The sequence below is a fragment of the Psammomys obesus genome, unplaced genomic scaffold (genome assembly GCF_907164565.1).
Source record: "Psammomys obesus unplaced genomic scaffold, mPsaObe1.curated_primary_1811, whole genome shotgun sequence".
In the NCBI taxonomy this organism is placed as follows: domain Eukaryota; kingdom Metazoa; phylum Chordata; class Mammalia; order Rodentia; family Muridae; genus Psammomys; species Psammomys obesus.
The window spans coordinates 6,125,976-6,148,687 of record NW_026585626.1 but is presented as its reverse complement, the minus strand read 5'-3'; the positions used below and the strand labels follow the sequence as shown (position 1 = coordinate 6,148,687).

The 22,712-nt window shown below is 49.2% G+C and overlaps 1 protein-coding gene and 1 non-coding gene across 12 annotated transcripts in view; both read right to left on the bottom strand.

The window, feature by feature from the left end:
• Trerf1 (transcriptional regulating factor 1) overlaps window positions 1-22,712 on the bottom strand; it is a 208,574-nt gene that overhangs the window by 142,785 nt on the left and 43,077 nt on the right. The window lies entirely within an intron of this gene.
• Window positions 18,907-19,011, bottom strand: LOC129682827 (U6 spliceosomal RNA). Its single transcript, XR_008721057.1, has one exon. It is a non-coding gene; the product is annotated as a U6 spliceosomal RNA (small nuclear RNA).

The following is a 22,712-nucleotide window of genomic DNA, read 5'->3' as shown; positions in this document are numbered from 1 at the left end:
TGTGTGTGTGTGTGTGTGTGTGTGTGTGTGTGTGTGTGTGTGTGTGTAAGAGTACTTGTGGAGGTCAGAGGACAACTTTTGGGAGTCAGTTCTCTCCTTCCACTATGGGGCCCTGAGGCTGAAACTCAGGTAGGTGTTCGTCTTGGTGACGTGTGTCTTTACATGTAAAGTGATCTCTCCAGCCCATCACTGTGGGTTCAGAGCATAAATAAGACAGCATCAGAGCGAGATGGGAAATCCTCAACAAAGCAGGTCTAGAGCTATTTTCCATCCGTACATACTCATCTGTCAAGTGGTTAGATGATGCCCAAAGCCCAAAAATAGAAGAGCAAAGAAGCTGCCTCTTGGCTACCTGCACAGCCCCACTTCGGTACGGGCTGGCCTTTTGATCAAGCACACACCCTGACCACTGACCACAGGCGAGCACAGCGTCCAGTCACACAAGCCAACTTCTCTGTACCATTGGTTCACTGGGACAAGACGTGAAAAACAGACTCTGAGGGCCCCAAAGTCTCTCTCCCCCCCCACCCCGAGTTTCATTCACCTCAAGAATGCCACAAACAGGCATGGAGGCTCATGTCTGTAATCCTAGCACTCAGAAGTCAGGAGGACTGTCGTGAGTATCAAGGTCAGCCTGAGCTATATAGCAAGTTCTTGAACAGCCCGGACTGTGGTAAGAGAACCTGACGACCTCCAACCGACAAGAAGGAATAGCAGCCAAAGGCACTGCTGGCACATCTTTACACACCTGGAACCCTCAGAAGGTGGGGACTCTGCTGGACACGTGCTTTGAGCCCCCCAAATTAGCCCTGGGACATTAGGCAGCAGCTGAGAGCATTCTTGTTTTCAGCACCGGGCACTGAGCTGCAAGGTGGACAGGGCTCTCCCGACTGAGCTGTGTCCCCAGCCCTCTGGCTCGGTTTTAAAAGTTCTCTTGTTGCATCTGCTTGCTCACCTAAGCCTTCCGCGTCACCACCAAACAACAAAGGGGAAAAACTTAACAAGACAGAAATCAAGCAGCAGGCTAGAGGGTGTCCGGTCGCAGTGGCTCAGGTGGGGGGGATGAGGACACAGACAGAAGACAGAGCTGGGCAGACAGCAGGGCTTTGGGTTTTAGGGTAAAACTTAAACTTTTCTGGAACATAGCCCACCTGGGTGCACTTGCTGGAACACAAGACAATGTGAACACGCATGTCCACAAAGCGGCGCCACACTGACAGGAAGGTGGGAGCCAGACCACACACCCAGGAATGATTTTCGGGGCCAGGCTATGCTGTGAGCTAAACAGCCACACCTATGACCCCCCCCCCAATCAAGACACCTCAGAAACAGACACCAGTGAACACAGAAGGAGGGGCTGCAACCAGGAACCAACGACCAGGGTGCCCACTCCACGAGCGACCTCACCGAACCCCAGGCTTCACAGAGCTGCCTCGTCCAAGTCTCCACCGCTGTCCCTCTGTCACACCGCCACTTAGCAATGGGCCACAGGACCCAAAGAACGTGCCCAGAGAGACTAGTATCACCTCTCCCGCTCACGTGATTTTAATGTTACTGTGCTCTAGCCATTGCATCAAGCAGCTCGAAAGGAAGCTACAAGGAAACAGTGCCGGCCAGTCTTCACTTAGCATTATCACCCTCATTACCACAGGGCCAAACGACTCCTCGCAGGCCCCTGTACACTGAACTGGGCCCAAGCTAATCTATATTCAAATTAAACGCTTAATTTCTCCACCAATTGCTCTTTCTATCTGGCCAGCCAGCTCTTCCTCCCTGACAAGTGGCCTGTTAGGGAGCCATAAACAGTTCTCACCGGGCTTGGTGGGCAGTGAGGGGGAGGGAGGTCTTAAAGTTTTCCGGCAGTCGATAGGAAACTGAGGTGGGGGCAGCGAAAGTGTGGGGGCAGAATTCCACTTTCCCCACCTGCTTCTGCTGGGCTAACCCGTTAAAAGCTCTATCCAGGAAGGTGTATGAGAGGTTCAACTGCCCACCCCCCTCCAATTCTCAGATAAGAAAGTGGGGGGGGATCCTGTTGACAGGAATTTACATAACCTTTGCAGGATGGGGTCAGTGTTCAGGGCCAGCTCACCCTCCCTTCCCATCTTCCCAGGAGCTTCAGGAGAGAACAAAACCATCGCAAACAAGCCAGTGTCTACCTCAGCCATCCGAGAAGGCAAGACCATTTTAAAAAGAAAATTAAAAAGGCCATTTTGCCCTCTGCTCTGCACATACACACAAGCTTTGTTCTGCTGGCTCCCCACTTCCTGTTGCTTTCTCCCCCCGCAACTTTTTATGTTTGAGGCCTGTGTGTCCGCCCAGGTTTCGCTGTAGGTTTCAGTGGGAGGCTGTCTGAGGGAGTGGGATGTGGCTGGACATATTCTGAGACACAGGACGGTACAAAAGGCAGAAATCACTACGGCCCAACCGCCAGGAAAGTACAGCCAAAATTTCACAGCCTCATGTCAACAGTGGGGGTTCTAGGAAGACACTTGTGGGTAAGGCTGACTTCGTGGGGAGCATGCTTCGTGGGCAATGGCCACTTAACCACGAACTAGCACCACGTGGCTTCAGACTGGCAGCCTGGATGTGGAGCCTCATTCCACATCCCTAGGTTGGACTTTCCTGAACCCTTCCTCAAGCCCTGTTCTCCAAGGAGCCTCTGCCACTGAAAAGCTCCATGAGTGAGACCCCATCTCATCTCCATCTTAAGATAAGGGATGGGGGAGTAAAAAGGGACAACGGAGCGCTAGCCTCTGGCTATCCTCTATTCACAGGGGAGGAAGGGTGCTGAGGCAGATCACTGTGTCTTAGAGCTGCTTAGAGCCAGACAGCACTGGGGCCCAGCTCTCTTGCCTTGCAGGGTACGACTTCTTAAGATCTTATCAAATTAACAAGAAGCAGCTGCTTAATAATAACAGCTCCTCGGGCCGGGGAGAAGGCTCAGGGTTAAGTGTTTGCCATTGCACACAACGACCTGAATTCATTCCCCGGCACACACCTGCAATCCCTGCCCTGGAGGGCCAGAGCCGGGAGGATCCCTGGGGCTGTTGGATAGCCAGTGGAGCCAGACGGGGGAGCGCCAGGTCCAGGGAGACCGTGTCTCAGAAGTAGCAAGTGGAGAGCCAATTGGGGAAGATATCAAATGGCAACCTCTGTCCTCTACAACCAAGCACGCACAAATACATCTACATGTGTGTGCACGTACACACACACTCACACACACACACTCACAAATACTGACTCGGCCACCCTGGACATCGCCCAGTTCAGAGTACATATAGGTTTGCTAGACACTGGAAGGTTCCATCTTCTAGGTGTATGCTTTGGTGGGTAGAGTCACCAAAGTGGCAATCCACTCTGGTTCCTGACTACCTAAGGTCACCTAGGTGTCCTTTCCATGCACCCCAGCCTGTGGCCAACCTCTGCCATCATTCCCTCCCAGGAAAAGCAAAGCTGGGAGGGAGGCTGGCTCCATGCAAGGTGCAGGCCCAAGAGGAAAAGACTACGTCCTGCCCTTGTGTGTATCAGCAGGAGGCTTCCATGAGCCCCTGTGCCTTCCTGCACTCACGTGTGCCACCAGAACACCCATCTCCAAGAATCTGCTGGCCCTGAAGGTCTGTGGTTCTAACCACGGGCACCTCCCCCACCCCGTCCACCACAGAGTTCCGCTCTCTGTCCCCAGGTCCCTGCCTGAGCAGCTGCCCCCCCCCCCCCAGCTGTCTCCTGAGCATCAGCTGCTTGAGGTCTCCTGTCACTCACTGGAAGGCAGGCCCCACGAGGGCAAGCGCATGCGGCAGCCCGAGCTGCAATCAGCACAAGGGAAGGCTCTGACATCTGCTGAAGGAAGTCCAGGGAGGGAAGGAACCAACGAACCGATGCGGGGACGAATCAGCAAGCAGATAAATGAATGAACGAATAAATGAACAAACGAGGGTATCGATGAATGAACAAATCAGCAGTCAGGGATGTCCCTTAAGAAGCCAAGTTACTAAGGTGGCTCGCTAAGTTTCACATATTCTTCATTTGTTCGAAGGGGACGGCTACTAACATACCTTTACACAACTGAAATGAGGACAGGACTGTAAAGCATCCAGTTGAAGGAGCTTGCCGCCAAGCCCGAAGACTTAAGTTCAATTCCCAGAACCCACATGGTAGAAGGAGAGAACCAACTCCCTCAAGTTGTCCTCTGACCTCCACATGCCTGCTGTGTCTCACGGGTCCACACAGACATACCACACCCGAGTGCACCCCAGTTCTCTCTGTCTGTCTCTCTCTCACACACACACATAGTAAGTAAATGCTTTTTTAATACGCAGAATGTATCTATGGCCAAGGACTCAGTCAGTGTTAGATTATGATCATGATTAGAGTCACTGACAGAAACATGGAGACACGGGCTCCTTAGTTATAACCTGGGCAGTTTCATGCTAATCACAAGAATTCAGCATAAGCCTCTGTGAGGGGAGGGGGGTTTGGGGGACCTGGCAGCAGTCCGGGCAGCAGCTGAGTGGTCTTGGTATGTTCTTCCTGTGAAATCTCGAGCTCATTCACTTCAGTGCTGCTCTGTGGGCCTCCAACAGAGCCAGCACACAAGCAATCAACTCTCGGGATACCTAGTTCTTTGCCTAACTGTCCAGTTGGGGCAAATGGGATATTGACATAGAAAAAGAAAACTATGAAGTCAAACTCAGAACAAGGAATGTCAGGGCCGGAGCCATGACTTCGTGGGTAGAGTGTCTGCCACATGAGCGTGAAGGAGACCTGAGTTCAAGCCATCAGAACTCGAGTGACGCCCAGCTAGGAAGCACACCTCTGTAGAATCAGGATTCCTACTGCGAGGTGTAAGGAACCCTGGGGTCCGCAAAGGCCCGCAACAAAGAGACCTCATCTCAAGCCAGGCCTGAGACAGACAGCTGAGGTGAGCTCCATGCTACGCTGTGGGGAGCAATTTCAGGGTGCCGCCATCCATAACCTAGGGAAGAGGGGTGCACTCTTGGTTTCCTGGTGTGAGCCAATTCCCCAACACCACCAGCCAAGGATGGGTGACTAACCGTTCCGCAAAGAGGTCAGGGCCTGAACCCTCTGTGTACTATCGACTAACAGCTGCATAATGTTCTAATGTTTGAGGCCCCAACTGTACTTCTTCATCTCACCGTGGTGAGTGGGTCTGGTATATAGGGAAACTGGTGGTCAACAAAGTGAAATGCTTTCTTGTTGCCGCTGGTGTTTTTTGCTTTTTTTTTGGGGGGGGGGTATTATTCTCCATCATTGGGGCTTAAGCTCGGCTCTGCAGAGGGCCACTGTGGCAGCTCCTGATACCCACATCTGAAGGAGGAGATGAAAGATGGAGAACAGAGGGGAAGGGCAGGAAGGGAAGGCAGGAGAGGCACGGGGCTGACTCCAAATGCCAGCTCAGCGCAGAGCACAGGGTCCAGGGGACTCGTAGGGTATGATAAACTCTAAAACCTACAAACATTTCAGTTCAGAGGACACTGTTGAGACCTTTAATTTTTTATTTTATCTTATGTATGTGTGTTTGGCCTACGTGTGTGTCTACACCATGCGTGCGTCTGCCGCCCACGGAGGTCAAAAGAGCCGAGGATCCCCTGGAACTGCTGAGCTGCCATGTGGGTGCCGGGAACCACACCCAGGTCCTCTGGGAGAGGAGCCGATGCTCTTTACCACAGAGACATCTCCCCAGCTCCCAGCGACCCTGACTTAGCTACAGAAATTCCCAGTTCCACAGCAGCACCCGCTGAAGGAGGAGCAGGAAAAGGAACCAGCTGCGCCACCTGACCTGAGGGACACTGCTGTGGTACCGCCCGTCCCAACCACTGAGGATGTCTGACGTAGGACAGAGCGACTGAAAGAGATCCACAGCGTTCCAGAAGCACCTCACACGACAACACACGTGGTCTGGCTTTGGTTGTTAAAAACCAACAAGCAGACAAGCGCATGAACGTACACGTGCACGGAAAAATCCCTGGGGCAAAAATCCCAGATCCTTACAATGTCTGGGTCTGGAACAGTAGAAAGGGACATCTGCATTTTCTACCCCATAACTTTGATATGGCCCAAATATTATTATTAAACAGTAAATATTTGTTTATTAAATAATAAAAATTATTAAACAGTAAAATTAAACATTATTAAAATTATTGTATATAAATATATAAAATTTATATATTTATAGATTATATTATTTATATTATATTATATTTATAAACTGTATTATTTATTTATCTTATATTTTTATTTGTGTTATATTATTTATCTAATTATATTTTATATAAGATTATGTAATAATATATTAATATAATACAGTAATATCATAATATAATATATAACATAATATATTACACAGTATTTATAATTATAATATATTAATATATTATTACATTAATTATAATATAATAAAATATTTTATATTATGTATTATATATTATATATACTTATATACTATTATATAATTATATACTACATATATAATTATGTACTGTATATAAAATATAATTACATACTATAAAATTATATATTATATAATATATAATATATTATGTACATCATTATATACATAATATATTATATATGATGTATATATATGATGTATATATGATACATATGTATACATCATATATAATATATTTTATATATTATATATCATATAATATAATTTATATATTATATACATTATTATATATAATTTACATGTTACATACATTAGTATATATTATTTATATTATATACATTATATTACACATATTATATACATAATATATAAATTATGTATATATACATCACATATATAATTTATATATTATATACATGATATGATTATATATCGTATCTATAATTATATATAACATATATACATAATATATTATGTATATAATGTACATATATAAGTATGTATAATTTATATATTAATATATAATATGTAATATCATATAATTATATGTGAAGTTTATATATATTAATATACAATCATATGATTATATATAAATTATGTATAGAATTATGTACAAACTATAATTTTATACTATATTATGATTATATATAATTATAAATATAATGAATATAAATTATAAGTTAATTATATAATAAATATAATGACAAATGATAATTATAAAAATAAATTATAAACAAATAAGTGTGGTGAAATAACTATAATTATAAATTAATACTATTTACAATTATAAATATAATTATATAATATTATATAAAATATAAATATAAAACAGTAAAAATGATCACTAAGCAGTAGAATTTGTTTCATTTTCATTTTGTTTCGCAGTGCTAAGGAGCAAACCCAGAACCTAGCCTATGTTACAGCCCTAGGACTACTTGTAAGAGTCAGTTCTGTCCTTTTACTGTGCATCCCAGGGACTGAACTCAGGGCATCAGGTTTGGTGACAAGTACCTTTATCCACTGAGCCATCTCTTGGGACCTAGACAAGACGTTTCTAAGACAGAGTTTCATTATGTAGTCCTTCCTGGCTGGCGTGGAACTCCCTCTGTAGACCAGGCTGTACTTGAACTCTCAAAGACCTGCCTGCCTCCCAAGTGCTGGGATCAATCTGGGTATGTAAAGGCTGCAAAGACTAACTAGGAAGAAAGACTCAGTGAGGTAACACACCCTTGGAGGGACAGTCTGGGTCTCCACAACCCCTCATGCCCTGCCCCCCGAGCAACACAATTGCTGTCTACATTTGTGTGAGAACGCGTGTGCCCATGCACGCACACACACACACCTCACACACACCCCATGCCATCCCCGCCCTCCTGCAGCAGGCTAGGCTCACAGGCTCAGACCCCACTCTGCCCCAGCCAAGGAGGCATGGATGCCCTCCACATGGGCACCGCAAGCCGGACTTCACAATCGTGACCTCACACAAGCAGTGATCCTAAAACATAGATACTGCCAACACCCTTTGAGAGAGAGGAAACAGAGGTCTGTCAGGGTCGCCCGGCGACCCAGGGGCCTGGAGTTGGGAATGCACAACTTGTCTACCGATGCTGAGGAGGCCTGGACTCGACCCCCAGCAACTGCAACCACCATGCGAACAAAGATTCAAAATAACACCCTCGAGTTCACACTAAGCTGTAGGTTGAAAGTGAAAAGCACTGCCAGTCCCAATCTGAGACTACAGAAATATGAATATTTAATCGCTAAAAAAGAAAAGTCAGAGAAGGGAAGGGGGGAGGGAGAAAATGCACTCAGCTCTAAGCGCAGCCCTCATTCAGTGAAGTAGAAGTAAAAAGCGAACCTGCCCCCAACACTCTGCTTTAATGAAAGCCCCGAGCCAATCTTCACTCCCACCCACCCCAGCCCACTTCGTTTAATTTAGGCAACCACCGGGCGCACTGTACCCAACCGCATTCTCTCCGATGAAGTCATGAAGTCCTCAGCTGGCGCACCCACACCTGTGTGAGGGAAACAGGGGCAGGCCTGGCACATGGGGCCAGCCACCCTGGGCCAAAGGGAGGCCCTTGGTGGGCAAGGGGCATGGTCAGGTCTGTGACCCGGCTCAGCCTTGTGGAACTGTGTGACCCGTGACAGCCAACTTCCCCTCTCCTGGGTCTCCACCACCCTTCTACAAAGCCTGGGTCACCACAGGGTCGGCTTAAGTCCATCACAATGTACAGCTAAGGGTGCCTGTGACTCCAGCAGCCTGATGGAGTGTCCCCTTCGCTCGGTGCTTACAGAGTAAAAGCAGCTCAAGAGCTGGTAGCAATGGCATGACCACAGGGCCACCTTCCCTCGGCTCTGCCTTTCTGGCAGGGCAGACGCTGCAACTTACAAAAGGGATTTCACAGCCAGGTCCAGCTGAACCGGCTTTTGAGTCCTTGGTCCCTTCCTTCTGAGGTTGTCCTCTGGCCCCCCCACAAACACCTGAGCACATGCACGTTCATACATGTATTTATTATCTTCTGTCATTTTTCCCTCTCGGAGATGTAGGATCAACAATTTAGTATATATAGACTTGGACTTTTTTTTTTTTTTCTTTAGACCAGAATCTTAGCCCAGGCCGGATCCATACTTCAATCCACCTGTCCCTGCCTCCCTGCGTTTCATTTTATTTGTTTATTTAGGTTTTGTTTTGTTTGTTCTTTACAATCTGGTGTAGCCCTGAAGAGCCTTGAATTCACTGTGTAGCCACGGCTGGCTTTGAACTACTGATCTCCCCGCCTCTGCCTGCGATGACAGCTATCAGGCATGAGAGTCTGCTGGACTTCCCAACAACCTAGGTGAAGTGTCCCTCTGCCACTTAGGAGGGTGACCTGATGGGCAGTGCACAGGGAAGCCCAGCTTCACAGAGGGCCAGGAAGCTCCTCAGTGCTCCCTGAGACCCAAGGCTTTACTGTGCTGACTGGCCAGTGTTCGGTTCCAACCTCTGCGGCCAACAACTCTCTCCTTCCCCACACAGCCTGCAGCTGTGCTCTCAGGACTCCACCAGAATCCAACAGTAAGCCACAGAGAGCCAGAGACGGCAGGCTTTTCAGGACAGGAGGAAACCAACCACCCCAAGTGGCCTGGGGTGCTGTGACAGATGATAAGATTACTCAGCTTCAGGGCTGGATGCTAAACCACTCAGACCTCCCCCACGCTAACCGCGACTAGATAACTAGAACCTGAAAACATACACACTCACATCCATCAAAGCCCCAAAGGCTAACCCTCCCAAGGCAGACCGTTCAAAGCACATAAAAATGACATTCAAAGCTGGGCGTGGTGGCGCACACCTGTAATCCCAGCACTCGGGGAGGCAGAGGCAGGCAGATCTCTGAGTTGGAGGCCAGCCTGGTCTGCAAAGCAAGTCCAGGACAGACAGGGCTACACAGAGAGACCTGTGACAAAAAACAGAGAGAGACAGAACACTGAATTACCCAGGCTACGTCCCTTAGAGCAGAAAATACTAAATTTACACTTATTAATGTGTGTGTTCATGTGTTTGCACGTGCCCGTGTGTGCAGCATAAAGGATGCCCTCAGGTGCCACTCCCCAAGAGCCTTCCACGCTGATTTCTCACGGGCCTGGGCCTGGCTGATGAGGCTAAAGCTGGCTGAGCACCCCAGGGCTCCTTCCGGCTCCGCTCTCTTGGTGCTCAGATTACAAGCGTGCACCACCACGCCTGGCTTTCTACACGGCTGCTGGGTCTCACACCAGAGCCATCTCTCCAGCCCCAGAAAAGAATAAATACTTTTGACTGAAAGCCAAAGGATAGCTGACGTAGAAAGTAACGAAAATAATGAACCCTGGGTCCTTTCCCTTAATAGCTGTGTGACCTCGGCCCCTCGGAGCTTCCTCATCTGCAAATGAGTGTCATCTGAGAGTATATAATTTGAAATCTACTCATTATTTTTCATAATGAAACTCACAAATTGATTTCCTCAGAAGCCAGGAATGACAGGAGGAGAATTTTAAGTCCCCCAAGAACAGGAAAGACGCAGAGCTCAGAAGATGTCAGCCAGAGCCCAGGCACGTGGTTCCTTGCTCTTCTCTGGGCCCCTGTAGCAGGAGTAAGGCCCCAGAGCCCCTCATGCTGCTCTGGAGACGGTAAGAGCTACTGGAACGCTCTAGGCACCTGTCTTTCTCTTTTCTTTTTTTTTTTTTTTTTTTTTTTGTGCTAGAATCACAGACCCCAATATAGCGAATAGAGATGAAAAGGCTCCATGTTCTTCCAGTCTAAGATTAGCCAAACTGCAAAAGAAGCTGCAAACTAAATTTATACTGCAATGAAGAAGGAGGGGAGAAAAAAGGGGGCAGAGGACATCTTTCGGGGAGAACGATGACAAGAAATGAAATACATAGCAGGGCCAGGACCTCTTGGGGACAACACTTCATTGCAGTGACAAAGACGATAGGCTGGGATGCTGTCCCTACACCGTGTCCCGCACTACGGTCCTTGTCAGAGGGTTGAAAGACAGGACAGAGCACTATACAGCTGGACTCTAGAACGCCAACGTTGTGCCGGAATTATCAAAAACTTGGGAAGTTCCGAACATCACACCGCCACTCTATCCTCAAGGGCTTTTACCCACCTGACTCAGTCCTCAGCTCCAAAGTTCTCGAGGCCACAGGCTGCCTCACCCGGCTTGGCCACCATCCTCTCTCTACTCACTCCTGGGCTTCATGGACTTCACGGACTTCCTCCCTTCCCCTGTGCTAGAATCAAACTCAGGGCCTTCCGTGTGCGAGGCAAGATCTCTACCTCTGACCTTTATCCTGCTGCCCAACAGCATTCCTTTGTCCAGTGGAAACTCCACTCCGCTCAAGAGATAATGATCCATCCAGGGCCCCCCCCACCACCACCACCGGCTCAAGAGCTGACCTCCACTGGAGAGGCCATTAACCGCCATTCAGGCAAAGCCTGTCATTTACCAGTTTGTGCAGGTCACAGGTCAGAAGATCCCTGTTTCTCTGGGAGCTCAGACAACAAGCAGCTCGACAGGACTGGGACCTAGAGGGTCCTCCAGAAAGAGTGACGAGGGCGGCAACATTTCCTCCACTCCCTGAAGAAACTGAGTGCCACGCAACAGCAAAAGATTTCAGGAGCGAACCCTCTGCTCCGAAGCCAAATCCACTCTGCAGCTTGAATCCTATTATTCTGGAGCGAACACTTAGCACTCACAGCTCCGCAGGGGAAGGTGTTATCACCGCAGGAAGAACAAGAGCCCTGGAGCCAAACCCCAGGTCCAGCACTAGCTAGCTGCCCGGCCTCTGATTAGACTAGGCACACTGATTGGACAAATGAGTGCAACGTTCCGCAAAATCCAGGCCCTCCTGATACCGCCCTTCCGCCTCCAGCCCTACCCCTAACCTGAGGCAGGTGTAAGCATTTGCAAAGCTGACGGAATGCCACTCAAATCCAGGTCAGAATCACCCGTGCACAGTGAACTGCAGGTGAGGGCTCCTTCTCTAATTTCAGGAGAAGGTATGTCTAGTTCTCTGAGCTCTTCAGATGTTGGGATATGACAGACGTAACCAATGTAATATCCCTGACTCCCAGAGGACACTGATGGCTGGAATGTCCTGACCGCTAAAACCTTCGTCATCGACACCAAGAAGGACTAAGGAATCAGGGTCACAATGTGCTCCGGGTCTCCATCTCCCCAGGGCCAATCAACAGCTCTTCCATTACTAAATTCTATCAAGTCTCTAAACCTCAGCCCCGAGCGAGACACAGCCACCAGGCAAGCAAAAGGCTCACAAGCACAGGTCCAGTCAAACCACCTGCTGACGACCCTGGACTGTTAGAGCTGATGAACTCAGTGATTTCAAAGGAAACCAAGTCCACGTACAGAACTCAGTATGTTTCGACGGCTGACAATAAGGTGTCTGAAAAAAGAGACTGAAAAACAACCCCATTTTAAGGGGTATTCTAAAAAATTCTTAGAAATGAATTTAACCACAAACATGAAACATTTATATGCTGAAAACTATAAAGCATGGATGGATGAAAGAAACTGGAAAATGTAAACGCATGATATCCCATGTTCATGGATTAGGATTACGACTGGGGCCAGTGAGCTGTCTCAGTGGGTAAAGGTACCAAGCCTGATAACCAGAGTTTGAGACCCAGGACCCACATGGCCAGAGAGAACTGACCCCAACAAGCCCACCGACCTCCACATGCGCACTCCTCACTTCCCACAAATCAATATAGTTTATAAGAATTAATACTGTTGAGATATCTGTACTGAGGGCTAGAGAGATGGATCGGTGTTTAAGCTGCCCTTCCAGAGTGCTGGGTTCAATCCCCAGCACCCACACGGCAGATCACGACGCTCTGTAACTCCAGTTCCTGGGCATCCGGCGCCCTCCCACAAACATACAGGCAGGTAAAAACAACAATGCACATAAAAATAAATAAATCTCAAAAAAACAAAAAAAAACCCAGTCTGTACAGATGTGATGAGCACACCTATAGTACCAGCACTCAGAAAGCTGAAAGGGAAGGTGCTCCTGAGTCTAAGAGTGAGAACAGCCTGGGTGACAAGGTTAAGACTGTCCAAAAACAAAAACAAAACAAAACAGAACACCAGACTGATTGTGTCCAACGAAATCTCTATAAAATTCTAATGTTGTTCTTCACAAAAATGGAAAAAAATAAATCCAAAATTCACATGGGACCACACACACACAAATACCAAATAGCCAGCGCGATCACTGATTTTCAAAATATATATTATAAAACCATAGTAATCAAAACAGCATGGTGCCAGCATCAAAATGGACACATTGCCTAAGGACAATAGGAGGCCCAGAAATAAAGCCAGCATCTACAGTCAACTGATTTTCCACAAAAATGCCAAGGACACACGATGGGGTACTGTCTTTAGTAACTGTTCTCAGGAAGACTGGATAGTCCCATATAGGAAAATAAAATATATCTTTCCCTTAATAAACAAATACGTGTAGACCTTGAAAGAAGAGGAGGAAGAGAAAGGAGAAAGAGCAGAGGAGGAAGAGGAGGAGGTAGAAGGAGGAAGTGGAGGGCCTCATCAAGATCAGGAACTAGAAGCATGAGCAGTGGTGAGCCCGCTCCTGCTCCAGCGTGGACATTGATCAACTCCACGCCCACCTCGATCCCATGAGCCTCGGTGTCTCCCCTCAACTCCCGTTGCCCTGTTAAGGGCGGTGGTGGCGCACACCTTTAATCCTAGCACTCGGGAGGCAGAGGCAGGTGGGTCTCGGCATTTGAGGCCAGCCTGGTCTACAAAGTGCGTCCTGGACAGCCAGGACCACACAGAGACACCGTGTCTTGGGAGGAAAAAAAAAAAAAAAAGTCACAGAAACTCCACCTGGGAGGAAAGAAGGCTCCTTGCGGGGTGTTTTCCAGGGCCCAGTCATTTCCAGGTGCTTCTCTGTAGTAGGTTGTTTTGTTTTGTTTTAATGCAGAGGAAGAGAAATGAAACAGAATGTGTAGAATTTTTAAAAATAAAACACAAATAAGGAGGAAGTGGGTCCCTCTCACAGGTTTCTCATTAAAAGCCAACAGTTAAGTTTTAGTCATCATCGAACACTAAGCCATCCACTCCCAGCTAATGAGTCGGGTCTTTCCTCACGACTACGCCAGGCAGCTGGGTTTGCTCAGAGGCCTGATTCCACCGGCTAGGTGCCTAAGAGACTGGGAGTCAACCTACACCCAGGAAGGAGCCCCTACCTTCTGAGTGGCCATGGCATCGAGAATCTCGGCTAAAACACTGGAGACAACTGTCATCCCAGCGCGAGGGACCAGCTAGGGCTCTGCAGTAAGACACTGTCTAAAAAACACAAAAGCAGGGCTGTGCGCATAGCTCGGTGGGTGGAAAGTGCTGAGCTGGTGTCAAGACTGGAGTTTTGATCCCTAGAACCCACATTAAAAAGCTGGGTGGGTGTGACGGTCTAGCCTGTGGGAGGCAGAGATGGGATCCCCAGAGCTGGCGAGCCAGACTCACTGACAACCAGGAGCTCAGGGTTCAGCGAGAGACCCTGCCTCAGCGTATCCGGTGGTGGAGAGCGATGGAGGAAGTCGCCTGACATTAACCTTGGGCCTTCACACTCGTGCGCAATACACACACACACAAGCAAAACACACAACTGCACACACAAACCACAGGTACACTGAGTTCGTTGAGATTTTATTCTTTTCTACTGGGAATTGAAACCAGGACCTCAAATACAAAAGGCAAAAGGCAGGCCTTCTATCACTGAAACATCCTCAGCCACATTTGGGGGCGGGGCTTGCTAGGTTACCCTCTCCAGGCCTTGAGCTCTCTCTGCAACCAAACAAGCCTTGAACTTGAGATCTTCTTGCCCCAGCTTCTATGTAGCTGGACCACAGGTTCAGGCCCAGGCCCAATGACGACGTGAACCTACAGGAAGTAACCAGAACTTGCCGTAAGGAAATGAAGGAAGATTCGGTGGAAGGAGGAAATTCAGGGTCACTGAGACTAGGGTTAAGGCACTTTTGGCATGTCTGGTGGTGACAGAGGGATTGCAGGATGGAGGCCACTTCCCTATCCTGACATCCGATTCTTACCCAGTCCTTATAGCCAGTAAACAGTTGTCACTGATCAGACTTCCATCCCTCAACACAGCCCACTGGACGCTGGAAGGGGCTGGAGAGATGGCTCAGCAATTAAGAGAATTGGCTCTTAACAGAGACCTGGGGTTCCATTCTCAGCACCCACATGGCAGCTCACAACCGTCTCTAACTCCAGTTCCAGGAGATCCAATTCATATATATACACACAAATATATACATACATACATACATACATACATGTGTGTATACAAATACATGCGCACACACACATGTATATATACAGGCAAGACACCCATACACATAAAATTTTTATAAATTAATAATAAAGGCCCAAAAACCCCGAAGTGAATGGATCCCAGGATTAGAACATTGTAGGATTCCGGGAGTCTCTGGATGGAGGGGGAAGAACAGCAGTCTGAAGCTGGTACCGCCTCAGAACCCTGATCGCTCAGAGGAGCCAGCTGCCACAGGCAGACTCTTCCCATTGTCCCCTACACTGGTTGCCGTTTTCTTTAAAAACAGAAGTCAGGGGACCCACATCCTTTGTGCAGCCCAAAATACTCCTGGTCCCGGTGACAGACTATGTCATTCACCCCAGCCAGTCACACACTGGAGGCTACACCATCCCTTCCCAAGGAAGAACCAGGCAAAAAGGGACTGTGCACAGCTCAGCTTGGACAAGTCATAGGGTGGGTTCGAAGCCAGCACAGGGACATTCATACAGGAGAAAGAGTACAGCACCCGAATAGCAGATGAGGACCACCTCTTCCCTGTAGGGTGCAGAGGGCAGAGATTCCACCCTGTTTCATCCCAAGGGGCTTCATAGAGCACATGGTACATTCTCATTCACTCTGCGCTGGGGTGCCTATGGGCTCAGCTGCAATGGGGGTTCACAGTGAGGGGAGGGGGAAGTAGGGTCCATACCCTTAGGAAGGTGATATACATGAGTGGAGAAGCAGGACACTGTGACACCGGGAAGTTCAAGAAGAGGCTGCGTCCTTCCAAACCTGACAGCTGGGATGGGGGAAGACACAGACTTCAGAAGACCCCAACAAAAAGGAGGCAGAAGCCAAGGGCACCCCTTGATCTCCTGGGCCTTTAGGATACAACAACCAGATGTGTCACTGAATGTGTCATTTAGTCTCTTAAACATGGATTTCAGACTATCACTGCTGCCCCCATAAATACTGGCTATGTCCCAAAGGGTGCCAAACCTCAGAGGCCCAAATGGGTGACGGCCTCTAGCTCCAAAGACACATACACAACAGTCTCAAGTGACGGGGATCCTAGCTGAGACCTCAGGGGGCGGGGACCAGCCAGGAGGCCAGAGTGAGAAGGGAAGTGGGAAGTGCAGGGACAACGCTGTGGTCCGTGAAACACACCAGAAAAAAAACAGTCAGGTCAAAGCCGCTGGACCAGCCCCTCAGAGAAGTCCCAGAGGAGGGCACAGCTCAGGGGTGAGTTTTGCTTTACTTTTGAGGGGGACACATCACTGAGCACAGATAGAGAGGTGCAAACTAGGCCAATGAATACAGTAACTAGTATTGCAGATTTTGAATAAATGACCACGACAAACCAGGGAGAAGACCACCACCAGCTACCCAACTTCCACCATTCAAGATGCCCAAGCCCCAAATCCATAGCACTTCCTGAAACTACAGCGGCTACTTTTTCAGACCTACCACATACCAAGGTCCTTAAAATGCCCCATTGAAGCCTTAAAATGATCCCACTGAAGAAAGTGTCATTGTCCCCAGTTTACACATAAGGAAACTGCGTTCTCAGAGGCACATTCAAAAACATCTTATATGGGTTGGGGAGAAGGCTGTCAGTAAAATGCTTTCCTCGAAAAGGATGGGAGGAATTAAGAAAGGAAGGGGAGAAAGAGGGAGCAATGGAGGGGATACAAGGAGAAGGGAGAAGAGGTGCAGAAGGGGGACAGGAAAGAGAAGGGAAGGGGAGGGAGGGGAAAAGAAGGGAAAAGGATGGATGGGAGGGGAAGGAAAATCCAAGCATGCTGAAGTGCTTTTTGGGCTCAAAGACAAGTGGATTCCTGGGACCCACTGGAGCCCAACCTAGTCTACTTGGCAAGACCCAGGCCAATAAGAGACCCTGCATTAAAAACAAACAAACAAACAAACAGATGTAGAGTATGCCCGGAAAATGACATGCCTAGCCTCCACTCTCAGGCCAGCACACACACACACACTACATAGAAATATAATAAATACAAATGTAAAAGTCACACATCGCAGCATGAGTGTTGAGGTCAAAGGGCAACTCTTGGGACTCAGTTCGCTCCCTCTACCATGCAGATCACCACACTCAGTAGCAAATGCTTTTACCGATTAAGCTGTCTCCCTGGCACCCTCCTGCTTTGAGGCAGGGTCTCTCAGAGGGATCCGAGGCCCTCCCCAATCAGGCTATCTGGCTGGCCACTGAGTCCCAAGGATCCCTGGTCTCCACCGCCCAGCACTGAAGTTACTTACAGGCAATGCCACCACCACACCCAGGTTTTACAGGGGCTGTGAGGATTTCACTCGGGACCTCCTTCATGCCTGTAGAGCCATCTCCCCAGCCCAACATGAGTTCATTATTATTGTTATTTCACACAAAAACAAAATCAGTCACAAGAATAAACCTCATGCAGCACAAGACCAATGTACACAGCACTGCCTGATGCTGGCACGTGCCTACCACTCAATAAAGTTCAAACTAAACGTCCGCTGGCAGTGCGGAAGCTGAAGGCAGCAGCGGCCTTCATGTTAAGCGGGATCACAAGGCCCCGTGCCCTCTCTTGCTAGATGCCTGCGGCTGGTCTGCGGGCCTTGCAGAGGGCCTGGTCCCCACCAATGGGCGTGTCTGCCGGGCATCTGAAAGCTTTACAGTAAACGGTGACTCATCTATAGAAGCCACTGTGGATACCGCTATGTAATAAGCTGAAATTTGTTCCATCCACATGAAAGAGAAGTGAGTACCGGGCTGTGCACTTGAGTCAAACTGAGCCCCCTGTGAGCTACCGCACTCATCTGCATCCAGCCAAAACCCAAACTGCAGTTATCCGACTCCTGGGGCCTCGGGAGGAGGGGGTGCAAGGGGAGCGCACAAGTGCCAGCAGCTCTCCTCGACAAGTCCTAATGGGTCCATGTGTCCTCCCTCCCCCCCAAGACGCTGCACCAAATACAGGACAAGTAAACGCAGATCCTGGCCTCCCGGAGACCTGAGTCCCTGAACGAGCCTCTCAGGCTCTCTGCCTCCTCTGACCCAGGGAGTTGCCATTTAACAGCGCCATCTCACAAAAAGGGAAACCGAGGCAAAGGGAAGCGAGGAAAGCCACCAAAGATCACACAGCTAATTAAGAACTAGCACTCGCTTGTCAACCCCCGTGACGCTGTCACCGTCTCCTGCCGCTTGGCGCAAGGAAACGAACAGGTGGACTCGGATCCCAAGGAGTCCCAGGGCCTAGTAAGGACGTGTTCAGTGAGGCCAGTATTGGGGTGCTCTCAGAGAGGGGCTGTTTAGGGGGTGCAGCAGTGACCTTTGGTTGAGGTGGATGACGGACCTCTGTGTGAAAGAAGACCACGGCACTCGGGTGCAGGGATCATCGCAGAAACAGTTAGAAATGCCTGGGTACAGGCCGCAGGCCCATGAACCCATGGCGTGGGGTCTCACAACGGGATCTCGTTCAGAAACAGGGTCTCGGCAAACGGAATTAGCACACGACTTGGGCTCATCCTTTCTTAAATGTTGTTGTTCACGCAAGCCTGTATGCATGAGTGCTTCAAACGTGTGCGGACACGCATGCGCACGGATGCACCAGAGGTTGACCTCTGATGTCAATCATTCTCCACTTTATTCACCGAGGCAGGGTTCCAAACACACGCACCACTTCATGAACAAGTGGGTCCCCCTTGCACAGGGGCCATGCTAATCTCTGTATCATTCCGATTTTAGCAGATGAGCTGCTAAAAGGGAGCCACAAATGCTATAACACACACACACACACACACACACACACACACACACACTGTGTGGGAAGAGGTACAATTCAACACCTCGCTTTCGCTCCCACAGTCCTTGGTACTCTTTGGCTTGTAGAAGCAGACACACCCCCACCCCCACACCCCTGCCTTCCCTGCCCAGGCCTTTATTTCAAATATCCAGAAAGGCTGTGAAAGGCTAGTTCCGCCTGAGACACTCTTAGCCTCAGGAAGCTAAGAGAAGGCAAGTTCCCAACACATGTCCAGCTGAGCTAAGAAGCTGGGACTCCACCCTACAGGCTGCTGGCCAGCCCTTGAACAGAAGGGGGTAGGTCCCAATTCTATGTGTGTTTTCTAATTGGAGCATCCTTCCAGTCTGCACGGTCTGCTCCTGTAAATGTCTTTGCCCGCCCAATCCTTCTTGCTGGCACATCCACGCTCATGGCCCAAGCACTACACAGAATATCTGTTTGCAGACAGTGGTTGACTTCAACGGTGGACAGCCTTCTGGCCAGCCTCTCCCACCTACGACGCAGGCTGCTCAGACTCCACGTGGCCAACGCAAGTTCAGTTGAACATCCTCCCACACCTCATTCCCTCCGGGCTTCTGAGCTTCGTCGGGTGTGCCACTGAACAGCTAGTCACCTCATCAAAAGCCAGGAGGTCACCCTACACACACACACACACACACACACACACACACGCACACGCACACACCAGGGAAACTCCCACATCATCTCTGCAGTGGGCCCCGCTCTTGCATTCTGTACATGACGCAGTCTGCCTCTCTCCTTCCCAGGGTTGCTACTGACGCCCATTCTGAGTTTTCCCTCCCTCCTTCCATCCTCCCCCTCACTACCCCCCAGTTCAGCCACATTCAGAAATGCAGCTTTCAGAGGCCCACATCCCAGAGGCACCACCGCAGTCTGGGACCCCCTAGGGACTCACAGTGTTTGTTCGGGCCAGAGAGCGCCCACCAACCTTATTCCTCAGTCCTCCCTGCTCAAGACGCTTCCTTCCACCTCACTGTCCCAGCTGAGCATCCAAAGTGCGGGCATTAACCACCTCAGGATTGACATAACTGAGTTAGGACCCGCACTTCCCCACCTGGGAGACTGCCACTGAGAACTTTTGTGTCAGTCACCAATGAAGAGATGGCCCAGCAATCGGCTCACAGCTGCCGGTAAGCCCAGCTCCAAGGAATCTGACGCCCTCTTTGAGGGCATACATACATACATACATACGAACACACTCAACGTCCTCGGCTGTACAGTGGGTTCAAGGCCAGCCTACATTACGTAAGACCCTGTGTCAAATTAAGACGCTTCCGGCCTCCAGGGTTCCTATCTGTGGCAACCATGCCCAGCTAACACCAGACACAGATCTATTCCTGGAGGTGGTCTGCTGCAGGCTTGCTCGAGTTAACAGCCACCACCTTCACAGCCACGCCCAGAGCTTTGAGCGTCATCTTCCTGGAAGCCCTTCTGAATGCCATCATCAGTACCATGTTCAGTAACTCAGCCTTCCTCCCTGGGAAAGGCAGGGATCAAGGACACCCTGAGCAGTGTCCCTGCAGAGTCTCATGTTAGTGGCACTGTTGGGGAAGGGTTTGGAGGTGTGGTCTTGTGGGGACGGTGTGTCCCAGTTAAGAGTCGCCCCATCCTCTCTCCGCCTTGTCCCCAAGCTCTCAGCTACTGCTTCAGCGCCATGACTGCCTGCCTGCTGTCAGGCTTCACCCCTGGATGGTCATGGCCTCTAACCCTCAGGAATCGTGAGACCCTAAATTAAATGCTTCCTTCTGTAAGCCGCCTTGGTCATGACATCTGTCACAGCAATAGAACGGTAAGTAAGACAACTAGGGGCAGGGAATGCGGTTTCCCGATTCCTTGTATCAGCCCTCAGATCCAGGCCCCAGAACACAGTGGCTCATCCCTGTAAATTTCCCATGCAGACGGGGCTTAAACCCCTTCCTATGGGACTCTCTAAGCCCCTCACTCATGTCTTCATCTGACAAAAACAAGAAGAACTGGCCCTGCCTTAGAAAAGTTATCAGCTAAAACACGAGGTAATCCTAACCTTGCCATGATGAGTTTCTTTTTCTTCTTCTGAAAATGAACCCGCGGCCTATCGAGGGCCAGGCAAGGGCTCCACCACTGCGCTTCAGCACAGCAGAATGCCCTTTTAGGCCCCTGTCTTTTCCTCCTGGGTCCTGTCTGCAGGCCACAGACTTTGCTTACCCTTCGTGCCGGAGCCCTCTCACGGGTATCTGCAGAGGTTCTGCAGGCTGCCTCCTGCACGGGTGTGTCTAGCTGCCCCTCTCTGCTGCCGCACAGAACCGGCCCTGCTTGGAACCTCTGATGCTTTCAGACCTAAGGACGAAATGAGAAGGCCAGGACTGACCGCCCCGCCGCGCTGCCTTCATGAAAGCCAGCAACCCTCAGCTCTCATTTGCGGCTATCACGCTGGTATCTCTTCTGGGGTGGAGACAAAGGCTAAGGAAGAGATATGTGATTTGCCCAAAACCACAGGGCAACACAGTGACTCAAATCCAGCTCTGTGTGGACGCCCGGTGCCCAGCATTTCCTTTCGCTGTCAGGATTTTCCCCACATTTCTGCTAAAAACCTCAATGTGGGCCAGCCAGGTGGCTCAGTGGGTAAACGCACTGGCTGCCAAGCCTGATGGCCTGAGTTCCATCCCAGGGCCCACACGGTAGGCAGACAGAAGTTCTCTGACGCTCTAACGCTTCAGTATGTACTCGCTCCGTACACATGCGAAATAATAAATGCAATTTTTAAAATTTTAAATAAAACTGTTCAATTGGAAAAAAACTGCAATATGTAACAATCATAATTTGAATGGAGAAGACATTAATTAAATCTTTAAATCCAAACTTCATTGTAAAGAACTTGAGAAAAAAAAAAAAAAAACAAGCATTATGCAGCTAGACTAGCCAGGCCCAAAGTCTATAATTCAATGAACACTGATTATAGTTGATGGAACCAGCGAGCTCTGGGCTTTTCCAGATCCTCATCAGTGTGCCTGCCCAGGAAAGGAGCGGCCGAGACAAGCCTGTCTAGAGTAAATCACCCTGTATGTAGAGGGTGGGTGTCTGCCTTCTACGTTAACGTTCCCTAATTCCACACATTTAGACTACCTCTATGTTTGTTTGTTGTTTGTTTCCGATTCTGAGGACAAATCGGTTTCTTCCTCCTCGGTATTTCTCTGGAGGGCTTACCCAGAGGGCTTACTTACCCCCCAAAGCAAAAGCTACTGGTCAAGGGGTACAAGCGCTGCTGTGATTCTTGTGTCTAAGGTCATGATACCCTCCTGAAAAGCCAAGCTGGGTGTGGTAGCCCACACCTTTATTCCCAGAATGCCACTGAGTTCAAGACCAGCCTGGCCTAGATATGGATTTCCAGGACAGCCGAGGTTACATACGGAGACTCTGTCTCAATAATGATGATGATGATGATGACGATAATAGTAATAATTAGTAATAAAATCAACCCAAGCTGGGAGCAGTGGTGCACACCTATAATCCCAGTACTAGGGGAGGCAAAGGCAAGCAGATCTTTGTGAGTTTGAGGCCAGCCTGATCTACAAAGTAAGTCCAGGATGGCCAAAGCTACACAGAGAAAGCCTGTCTCTGGATGGATGGATGGATGGATGGATGGATGGATGGATGGATGGATGGATGGA